We start from the raw sequence: 12,273 nt of genomic DNA on the forward strand, positions 1-12,273 counted from the left end.
GGAATAAGGAATGAGCTGAAATATTTTCTATCTGAAAGCACATCTTTTGAATTTTGATTTATTCATGGTGCTTTTCATATTTTAGCTAATTTGAGTAACAGTATTTTTATCTTATTTAAGCTAGAGGCATCCTAACTCATGGAATTCAAACATTCCAGAATAATATTAAGTCATGCAATAGAGTATTAAGGTAAAATTTACTCTTTAAGAGAATAAATATCCTCAGTGCTGTTGGTGTTATGCACACAGCATAACTTTTAACCTCTCGGTCCACCCCTGCTGCAAATAGAGTTGACTGACAATGCAATCTACTCTGTTCTCTGGAGAGCGACCTCAGAACAACAGATGCCTATAAGGATAATTGATTGTTACCATCCCAGTGGCAAAGCTCAGAATGTAATGGGGCTATAAAAAGGAGGATGCAATGGAATTATTTGGGGAATCCATACAGTTTTGTGGTACATGTATTAGATGGAGTCTATTTCTTCTATTCTAATGTTCTAATGTGATATCATTCCAATATCAATACACCAATATCTGTTTGCTTATATTCTTCTATACTCTGACCAACAAATCATGTTCAGAAGATCAAGAGTTTTCAAAATTCTCACTGCCAGAGAGGATTAGATCAGTTTGCCATCTAAGTGCAAATACCTTCCATCATTATGGTCTCTAGTCATTGAGGTATAGGGAACTGGTTGGGTAAGGGTCTACGATTTGTGAACCCAGTGTTCCTCTGCTTTGCCTCATTCCTGGAGTCCAAATTTAAAGCAGATGATGCAATTACAAAATAGGTAATGATTCCATTATTTTCCTCAAGGTTTTCTTGAGATAGATAAAGTGGCTCATCACCCAGAAGAACACAGTGTATATAACTGAGGCAGCTGCAGTACTATTTGGAGACTCAGTCTCTGTAGAGCTAATATACACACCAAAACCTGCCCCATACAACAAAAAGACAAATGAGAAGAGCTCCACTGGTTAAAAAAAGCTTTATATTTCCCCCAGCTGATGGTATTCTGAGATCAGGAGAGACAATTTTAATTAAAATAAATTATTCCAAAGAAGAAAAGACTGCCTACTAAGCTAGTCAGTAAAAATATCAACATATTATTTTTCAGGGTATCAGAACAGGTGAGTTAAATGAGCTGAACAAATTCACAGGAGAAGGAGAGGGTTTCCAGGTCTGTACGGAAGGAAGGCACAGCACCATCAAACAGTGCAGTAAAGCATCCCTAATGCTAATGAACAGGTACAATAGGAGCAGCAAAACACAGAGACAGGGATCATGATGATTGTGTACCTAAGTGAACAGCAGATGGACATGCAATGGTCAAAGACCATGGTTGCAAGAAGAGATTTCTAAATCAACAAAGACCAGGACAAAACAAACTTAGGCAAGGCAGCCTGTTTAGCTGATGGCTTTGCTATGTCTCCAGATATTCACCAGCATCTTGGGTGGGGGCCATAGAAGAGAACAGACAGATGTCAGTGAAGGAAAGGTTGGAAAGGAAGAGGTACTTAGGGGTTGGAGGTGGCAGCCAGAGATGCCAGGCAGGATAATGAGAAGTTTCCGGAGCACTGTGACCAGGCACATGAATTGGAAGAGTTTGAAAGTGAGGAATTGTAGTTTTTGTTTGTCTGAGACACCCAGGAAGAAGAATTCTAATAAATATGTCTAATTCTCTGATTCCATTCTATTGAGAAGGTTGCTGAGATAAATAAAGATTACATGAAAGAAATCAGATGCACAGATAGCCCTCTTATAAGAAAATTGTTACATCTATAAATAAAATGAAATAAATGACAATTTCTGTCTCTCTCTCTCTCTCTCTCTCTCTCTCTCTCTCTCTCTCTCTCTCTCTCTCTTTCATACTCTTCTTCCCTGCTCTTGCTGTTCTTATTTTCAATAAGTTTGTTGGTACATTTTAGGTATACAATACAGATACATTCATCATTAAGATTTTGGCCCTTTTCATTATGTATCTCGGTTCTTATTTTTTTCCCATTCACCTCTTTTCTTTCTGATTTCCACTTTCCTACACTATGTACCAGATACTCAAAATTTAATTCACTTAATAACAATTATCTTCCCATATTATCTCTTAATACCTGTGAAGCACTGTATTAAAATAACACATATCTTTATCCATTCATCAATCAGTGGGCATTTGATCTATTTCCAGGATTTACTTATTAGAAATTGTGCTGCTATAATCAGGGATGTGTGTTGGGAGCAATGCTATATAATTTTGGAGAAAATCATTAAACAACTAAAATTATAATTAGGCCTAGTTCTCCTGCCTAGAGGCCAGCTATGGCATTTCAAGAATTACCTCCATTTTGGCCTTCGGTCACAGCTAAAATTTCAATGGCCCAGTGATTCTGTGATGCTTCAGGACAAGATTATACCTGCTGGGAGGAACAAAATTTTCATCTACATAGTTCCTCATTATTCTAGAATTTTTACCACACCTGCCTCTTGAGTCACCTTTTACATTTGTTACTCTCCCAATGTACTGAACTCTGCCCTGAATCATCAGTTCCATTTTTTTCCTCCTGATGTACTGAATAAAAGTGTGGCAAGTTCAGGGCTTTTGGCTTTGCATTTGATTAGGCCCAAAATTTAAGCTCCTTCTCTAAGTCTTATTTCTTCTATCTTTTTTGTCCAATAAATTAATTTTCCTTAAACTGTCATGCCTCTCAGGAGACTAGGACTTCCTGCAGAAGTTCTAATAAGGTCTCCATTCCCTGTTTCCTACAGGTGTGCATATATTGCTGTGAAATGATGCTTTTAATTCTTTTGGAAAGATACCAAGAAGGATAATTCTTAGGTGAAATGGAACCCCTAGTTTTAGTTTTTTGAGGAATCTCCACACTAATTCTTAGTTGTTGAACGAGTGTAGACTCCCACTTACAGGTAAGAAGTGTTCCTTTTGCCCCACCTCCCCTTCAGCATTTTGTATTGATAAATTTCTTGATAATAGCCGTCCTTTCTGGGGGTCAGTTGGAATCTCAACATTCTTTTAATTTGCATCTCTCAAATGCACAGTGATTTTGAACATTTTTTCATATATTTATTTGTGGTTGTTATTTCCTCATTTGGAAGGTATGTATTCATTTCGATGTCTACTTTTGGATTGGGCCTTTAAGTTTGGGCAGACTTCTTTTCATCCTTTATATATTCTTGATATTAGTTCTTTGTCTGAGAACAGCCATGGCTCCCAATTTCTGGTTTGTCTCTTCACCCCATTGGTGTTTCTATTTCTGGGCAAATGCTTATATCGCAGTTGTTGATTCTTTGCACAATTTTCTGTATTACTGGGAGTTTGTTCATGAAATTTTTGCCTATAACTGTGTCTATTAGAAACGTCATTGCCCTCCAAAGACCTTTGCAGAATGGTGTAATTTTAATGTTACAAAATAGCACAGATATGAAAAAATATTTTTATAAATCATTTCATGTATTCAAAATATACAATGAAAAGTTAAGGCCCATGTATCTATCACTTAGCATTAAAATATATTGCATTGCCTATTCCTTTAGTACTCTTCACAAACATAAACATTATATTTCATGTCCACAATATATGATAATTTTATATTTTCCTTCCCTCCACATTAACTAGGCCATTTAATTTGAGATTCCATTATACCTTTGTGATTTTAATGCATCCTATGACTATTTTTTAATCCATTTTCTTGTTTGCATTCACAAGGCATTTTAATAATTATTTTAAAAATAATAAGAATCACATCTTAACCTTTCTACATTTTTCATTTGGTCATTCACCTTACTTTATGGGAATTTATCACATTAAAATTTATCATTTCCCTACTAATAAACATCATTAATATATTACATAAAATATTATGTATCGTATATTATATGGTCATTTTATGAATATATAGAAATAAATGAATACATACATATAAAATGTAAAACTGTAAATCAATTAATGTACTGGGTTAAAGACAAAGAACAGATTTTTATGAAAGGAAAGACAATGGAGTTTATCTTAAAGCATATATGCATTATTATAATTATAATGTATCATTATTAATGATACATTGTTGTTTTAAGAACACCAATGACTAGAAATAAACAATAGATATCATTAGGTGTGAACATAAATATGCTTAATCAGATAGACATCTAACAAATAATCTAGTTCTGCTCATTTTCATATTCTCACCTTATAGTCTTAACTCATAGAAAAGCACCTCTCACTAATAACAAAACATAAAACAGGAGGCTCACATTATCTTGGTGACAAGGGAGGTGATTTAAACATTCCTGGTCATGATGGAGAAATAGGAAAGTTATATTCTTATGTAACAGGAAAAAACAGTGAAACCCCTGGCTCCTGAGAATGTCTGATGGCACCCAAGACTTGGTCAGATGTGCTGCTTCTGGAAGTGAGAAAGACTTTTGAGTGGATGGTCACAGGCTAACTATGACCTATTGTGATCCATAGGAGCTTCAATATCCAGAGCTCCTCATTAATCAATATATAATCTGTAGTCTCAAGTGATTAAAGAACCCTGCAAATCCTTAGAGAACAAGGCAGAGAGACCAAACAGATGCAGCTTTCCTTCCTCCACACTTTTGGCTCAAATTCATTTCAAGTACCTCACACATCTGAACATGCCTTGGTTTTGTGATTAAATTATACTGTTTATTAACTCTACCATAATAACAATATAAGAAAGCTCTGGACCACATGTAATATTGTACATATAGTATACACCCAGTAGTGTATTAAAGCTGCCAGCCTATAATTCTTATAATTCTCTAATTTATCTTGAAGGATTTAATATTTAAGATAATTGAAAGAAATTGTTAGCCATGGTTTATTCCTGATTGAAATAAATAAAAAAGAAACTCCCCACATCAAAATAAAAGTAGGATTGCTTCTCAGCCTTCTGGCTAATATGAAGTGTAGAAATAGGAGAAAAAAGGTCACCTAGGAAAAGTCTTTGCTAATATCACATTAGCGTCAAAGACTGATGGTTCTTCCTAAGATAAAGAAAAAATGTGAGCCTTAATCCTCCTTTTATTTCAAATTATATTGGAAGTTCTGGTTAATCATAGAAAAATATTCAAGCAGAAAAGTAGAATTTGTGACAGGTCATTCCAAAAGCCTTTGTGTGGTAAATCACTGATGGAATGCAAAGATGATTATGTAGCACTAACACTAACAAATTTGTTTTGTAAGGGTTCAGGGTAAAGGCTAATGTAAATAAAACAATTGCATGTCCATCATAAAGTAAAAGACATTTTATTACTTATAAAAAAATTCAGTAAATGAAATGAATAAATAAGTCACACATGTGTAAGTACCGAATAGTTTCTCTGGTGTGAATAAACTGTAATAGTACATAAGATCCTAATAAGATAACTGACATTGTGATATGGGAAGAAAAGGGCTAAAGATGTAGGGAAAGTTGGAAGGGTAGGGGAAATGTAATAAGGAAAATATGATAAAATGAAAAAATGGAAATAAAGTGTTTGTAAATGGGGGGAGGGGATGAAGGAAGGGGAGGGACAAGGAGAAAAAATGAGAACCAAGACCACCTGTCGTGTAAAGGTACAAGATCCCAATAATGAATGTAGAGCTGGGGGTTTAGCTCAATGGTTCTGGTGATTGCCTTGCAAGCACAAGGACATGAGTTCGATTCCCGGTACAGAACAAACAAGCAAACCCATCTTATAAGATGTAACCAATAGTGAACGTAACTGTACTGTATACCTAAAATGTACCAATGAACTCAATAAAAGAAAAAAAATCAGTACTGTACCCACTTTTTCCAATTTCAGAGGCAAAGCATTAATACCCAGTCTTTTTTACATTATAGATCATCAGTAGAAATTACATCTGATTGAGGAGACAAGGTAAGATACACCAAGGTCAGAGTGACGGCTGTGGTCCTGGAAGTGGTGAGAAGGATTACAATGACAATAAAAAGAAAAATGAACCTCCTGTAGCAGCTACAGTGGAGAAGAAGAAGAAAAAAACAGAGGTACCAGATCCTGCCAGCAAACTACCCCTGGTGACAGCTCACACTCAGTGATGCTTAAAACTACATTGCTTCTGCTTCACCTCCATCATCATCATTATTTTATTTTACAGGATATTATTAAGTATGAACACTTCATTTACTCTGAAACTACATTTAGATCCTATCAAACACAATAATCTACCATATACTTAATTTCTCAATACCTACCTCTCCTCTTGACACAGTTGCTGGAGGGCGTGTGTGTGTGTGTGTGTGTGTGTGTGTGTGTGTGTGTGATAGAGGAATGCAATGGTGTACAGCATGATTAGGTTACATCCTTACCTTTTTATCCCTGCTCTCCTGGAATGCATAAGTTATTAAAGGAGGCTACATCCTAGAATGTATTTCATAGACAGTGGGCATTGAAATTTAAAAACTGACTGTTGAAAACACATTGTCATTAATCTCCCCAAACACTCCTGCTTACATTGAACATACTTATCCCATAATTCTTGCCACATTCTGCAGCAGTTTTTGATAAGCACCTTTATTTTCACTGCTTGACTGCAACTTCTTCAAAATGTTTACCTTTCTTGTCATTTTGAGTTTGAGGAAAGGCCAGATGGAGCATTTTAGCTGATGCAGTGAGCAGGTAGATAAGAACACGCCATAATGTTTTATAGCCTGCTGTTCTGTTGGAAGGTTCTTGATAGCAGGGTTCACTGAATACTTCATCACACCTCACAGAGATACAAAAGAAGACTTTCAGAACTAATTCAGAAAGTGACAAGAATGATAGGATAAGTGCTTGAAGAAATAAGAATTATTTTGAGAGAAATTAATGGCCAAAAGTCTTTTTCTATAATAAATTTTTAAAAATTAACATTAGCTATACTTTTCAATCACACACTGTATATTGAAATGAGTTATAGTTAGTGATGCTGAAATGCGATGTTTATATTTACACAGAGCATAGGATGTAATAAATGATCACATCTATCTTTTTAAGTAGTGCATGATAAATGTTTTAGAGTGCATCATGTCTGTATTATATCAGATGTGTGTAGGCTGTGATAATTTCTTGTGATGACTAACTAAAGTAGACAGCATGGAATCTTTACAATTTGTACAGTAGCTGAAGTATATAAAATGAAATTCAATGTTATTGAAGAATAGATAACACAGGGATGCATTTTCTTCATAGTGCAGACATGGTGCAAAAAACTAATATTGAAGAATTTTAAATACTGTATCACTTTGGAAATAATTGAATTTATAATGTGATGTTATTGTAAAATTATCTCTCTATTGTGCATTATTTACCTATTTTTACTTGTGTTTGTTTTAGTTTTATAATTTTCCAAGCATAATTTTCAATTAGTTTGGAAGTACAAGGAGTTTGACAATATTGTATATAAGAAAGTCCCTTTGGTTTTATACAATCAGACTAGGTGTGTGGTGATTGGATGCATGTGTTTCATGTCACTGTATAGGGAAGAATGCACCTAAAACCAGTCCCTTCTGGTTTAAAAAAAACACTCTTAAATGACATGTGTTTACTACACAGTATTAAAAATAATTATTTTATCATTTATACTTGAGAATATTACATATGAAACTTTTGGTCAAAATTAAAGTATGTTTATAGCCAAGTAGGTACCTGATATATGCTTAAGTGCTACTGTATATTTAAATAAAGAAAGTCTGAAGTTTTGAATTTGAAGATTTTATCAGAAAGTGGAAAAAATGCTAAAATTAAATGAAAATAAATTGATGAAAATACATCTTAAAAATGTGTACATAGAGAAAACAATAAAACTAATGTTGATTTTGGTTTGAAAAATCATAAAATTTGATATATTTGATCAGGGATAAATAGAAAATTTGCAAAATAAAAAAATTACTGATGATGGTCTTTTATACAGATAAGTTAGAAATCTTTCAAGTAAAAGTTGCATGAAGTGTTTGGAATTTAGAAATGTAAAAGAATATCAAAACATACTGAGTTAAATATGAAAAAATCTACAGTATCTTATGTATTAACGTATCAGATCATAATTTAGTATTTTCCCCAATTTTATAGTTGTAAAGCCTCACTTGCGAAATGTATAATAAGCACTTAAGACCATAATAATACCAATTACTCAAACTGCCTCACAAAAATGGCAGTGTGGAGAGCAAGTTATTTTATGTAATGATCCTGGAATAAATTGTACGCTGTACTCTTCTTTGAAAAGATACTCAAATTTTGTTGGGGGCCTAGACCACAATCACATTTGGCTTATGAAACATTATTCAGTGCACTAATTTCGTGGAAAATAAAAATAAAATAAGTAACTGAAACTATAATACATTCAGTGCCTTTTGATAATTTAGAAATAAATAATGACAGCAACAACTCTTCCTAAATTGGAAATAGGAAGAAATTTTCTTATTTACATAAATAATATTTCCAAACAGCAAAGCAGATATCATACCTTGTGGTTCAACATAGAAAAATATAATAAATAATCCTAGTAGGGAATACACATGTTGAGGGATGCAGAGGACCTTAATATGCCCAAGGAAAGCTGTACAGAGACAACCCCTCAATCTTCTTGTATGTAGAGGTGAGTTTGGCTGAAGCCTATGTGTTGAGATCAGAGTAACTCACACCTGAATTCCCTTCCTGCAACTAAAACCTTCTGAACTGAAGGACATAGTTCTATTAATAATAATATATCTCATCTATTAGGTTCCTAACTTGAGAATGCTTTTCCTCTTTGAGCCTTGTTTACATTAATTTCCATAGAAACCACACATGCCCTTTACCCCAACTGAATGTCAATAAAAGTTAATGCCTGGAACAGTCCACCACCTTTGTCAGTTGCCCTGACAGTAGTCATCATGGCCCCCACTTTCTCTCTCTTAATTCGTCTCTTAGTTTATTTTTTTTCAGACTTGCATCACACACTTGGCAGGTGAGGCCTGGAGACTTACTGCAGGAGTCTCTGGCAGTTGGCACTCATCATGGGAGCTCCTACCACAATTGCCTGCTCGGTGAGGCTACTCAGAATAGAAAGGAAGGGAGAGAGAGTGAGAGAGAGAGAGAGAGAGAGAGAGAGAGAGAGAGAGAGAGGGAGAGAGAGAGAGAGAGAGAGAGAGAGAGAGAGAGAGAGAGGTAGAGAGAGAATCCACTGTGCAGTGCACCTCACATCAAGGTCAAGAACAAGCATGAAGTCCCAGAAAAAAGAGGTAGGTATTCCAGGTGTGAGAAAGTAGTAAAGATGGCCAGTGATTTACCTCAGTGGTTTCTCCACCTACCTTGCAAGCTCAATGGGGGCCTGAATTTGATCAAAAAAAAAAAAAGAAAGTAGTAAAGGTAGTCAGCTGGGACTAAACATGGGATAATCACTTTCATCCCAAGCTGCCCTGCAGTGTTGATATAAATGCTGCAAAAGATAATTAAATATAATTGTCATTTTTCAAAAAGAACATCTTTATGGAACTTTGAGAGGGAGTAAAAAATAACATTAGGACATCTCAACAAAACAGAAAAAATATCTTGCTTTAGGTTTTCACTGAGAATGACACCTTGGAGCCTTTTCCACTCTATTTTGCATCCTGAACAACAGAGCCTGGGAGCCACTCAAGCTTCTACTCTGAAGTAATCAGCTACTGGTGAAAACTGTATAGTTTTGGTTCTGGAACAACTGTTTGCCTGCTGTCTTTCACACTGTGGACTTCTCTGTCTCAGAAAATGTGGTATTGTTACAGGCACACCCCCATGCTTAGCCTCTGGAGGAAGTTGAGATTCTTCCCCCTCCGTTTGAGTTGCTAAGATCACAGGGGTGGAAGAGGTAGGGCAAAAGCATGAGGAGACCTGCCTGGCTTTCAAGTGCACCAGAGGGTGTGGTTGGGTGATGTGTTTTCTCTCAGAGAGGATGGAACAGGGGTTGCACTCAGATTGGAAATAACTAAAGTGATAAAATAAATATTGGATTGAAAACAGTGAGGAAAGCACTAATAATATAAAGCAAAATAACAAGAAAAAACCACTTCTGGCTTTAAGAGCCAGACCAGCACTATGTTATCAGTATGATGCTGCCTGCAAAGGTCTGGAACCCAAAACATAGCCACAGAAATTGCGACTGTGTTCTACCAGACATAGATTTTACAAGAGAATTCAAGTTACAAATTTTAGCTGACTAATACATGTAACTTTCTTTCAATTTGAGTTGATATTTAATTGGTGTGCACAAAATATTTCTTGTGCACTGAAAATTATGGAATTGTAATTATAGGGTTAACTTGCTCTTTTCTGTACTTTGTTGATGAAGAACTCAAAGTCACTACTGTTCTATTGGCAGCCAGTCAAATTTTAAAATGTTACAATCTAAGAACAGAAGAAAAAAGGGGACATTTTAAATTTTAACAACTGAAGACAAGTTTGTTATAGAAAGTTAATTGTAAATGACACAGAATAAAATATTAAGGAAACTATAAGTAAGAGATATACTTTTGATATGAAATGATTTTGTATATTTGTCTTGATAAAAGGATAGAGAGAGATATACAAGATCAGAAAGCCTAGGTATGTTGAGAAGGTGGATGGAAGTGATCTATCAAGGAAATACGAATGTTTTCTTTTTGGTTTCAAGATTGTTATAAAAGGCTTGCACTTATCGGCATAAAGAGTTTTCATTCATTCCAAGAGATTTCTATTAATTGACTTGCAAAAAGTATTGTCTAGTCTTATTTATCATTATAAAACTAAACTTACAAAAGGATATTTTATTTATTTATTTATTTATTTATTTATTTATTTATTTATTTATTTATTTATTTATTTTTGGTACCGGGGATTGAACTTGGGTCCTTGCGCTTGCAAGGCAGGCCACTGAACTGCTGAGCTAAATCCCAGGCCCACAAATGGATATTTTAATTCAATTAAGCTAAATATATTTCAGTGCACTCTAGTTTTATAAATTGCCTTTTGTTTTTTTTGTTTGTGCAGATCTAAATCTGTTTTGGTTGTGCTCAACAATTCTTTCCTACTTTTGGCATTGAAATTCTTTAAAAACTGTAGTGGCCTATAACTTAAATTGCCTTATAGATAAAGGTTATTAAAGTTAAAGTGATGCTTTTCCCCCCAGGTTGCTAATAGATTAAAAAGATGTAATACCTATTGTTGTCTACGTGCAATCATTCCAAAACTTTAATTGGTGACAAATAGTGTATTGTTACAATCTGGTTTGTAGAGGTTACTAAATAAGATTTTTTCAAGATAATTCAATGGAGACCCTTAGATATGAGGGAGCTGATTAATGAAATTCCCCTCGGTGAACAAAGAATTGGCTACTTGTAAATGTTTTCTAGCCTTGGCTCTCTAGAAGAATGTCAAGAGTTTCTGTACTCTTACAACAAACTGACCCAAAAGTTTTTACAGCCTTAAAAGAGACTTAAGTCAGTGAATATTGCTTAAATGTGCTGTTGTAATAATTTTACATTGGCTGTCAACAAAGTGTTAAATTCCACATATGCTATTGTGATATGTTTACATTTGTCATCCCCATAAAATGAAATTTTCAGTGGAAAAAATCCAAGGTTTTATTGAAAAGATGTTTTGGTATCAAACTAATTTAAGGGGGATGAGGCTTCATACATGTAATTGTGACTATTATTCTTACGTTTTTAGTGTGGTAATTGTATTCCTGGTTTCTGACTGCACAGGTTTTCTACTGTATTGTTTATGGTAATAACCTTTCCATTCAGGTATTTCCATTTCTCTAATACTCCAGCTCCTTATGATAAAAGGTACTTTTATACACGGATGTATATTTTTAGATGGCTTCCTATCAAATGTAATTATTTGGGTAAGATTTTGTGTGTGTTTATGGAGGAGGATGAATGCATTTAACCATGTCTATTTTATATTAAGATGTATATTCCTAACATGTCCACCTTGTCAACTGTCCTTCTTCTGACACTGAACATGGAATACTTTCCAAAATTAGGAGCCACCCTTCACTTTCTGCCTCTGTGAAACTTGAGCAAAGAAACTATGTTTAGAATATAAAATCATGTGTTGCACTTTACTATTTGATTTTTAAAAATTTAGGATGTAAGGCAAGTGGAAAGCAAACGATTGTTTATGCCATTATCTCATTAGAAAAGTGTGTTGAGAGAAGTTCTCAGCATCTTGGCTCACCTGCAAGCCAATCATTTTCTACCTTCTCTAGAAATTTACATCCAAAAATCATGACAGCACATCACATAACACAGGTTAAC

This window comes from Fukomys damarensis, unplaced genomic scaffold (genome assembly GCF_012274545.1).
Source record: "Fukomys damarensis isolate Sample0158 unplaced genomic scaffold, DMR_v1.0_HiC HiC_scaffold_37, whole genome shotgun sequence".
Taxonomy (NCBI): Eukaryota; Metazoa; Chordata; class Mammalia; order Rodentia; family Bathyergidae; genus Fukomys; species Fukomys damarensis.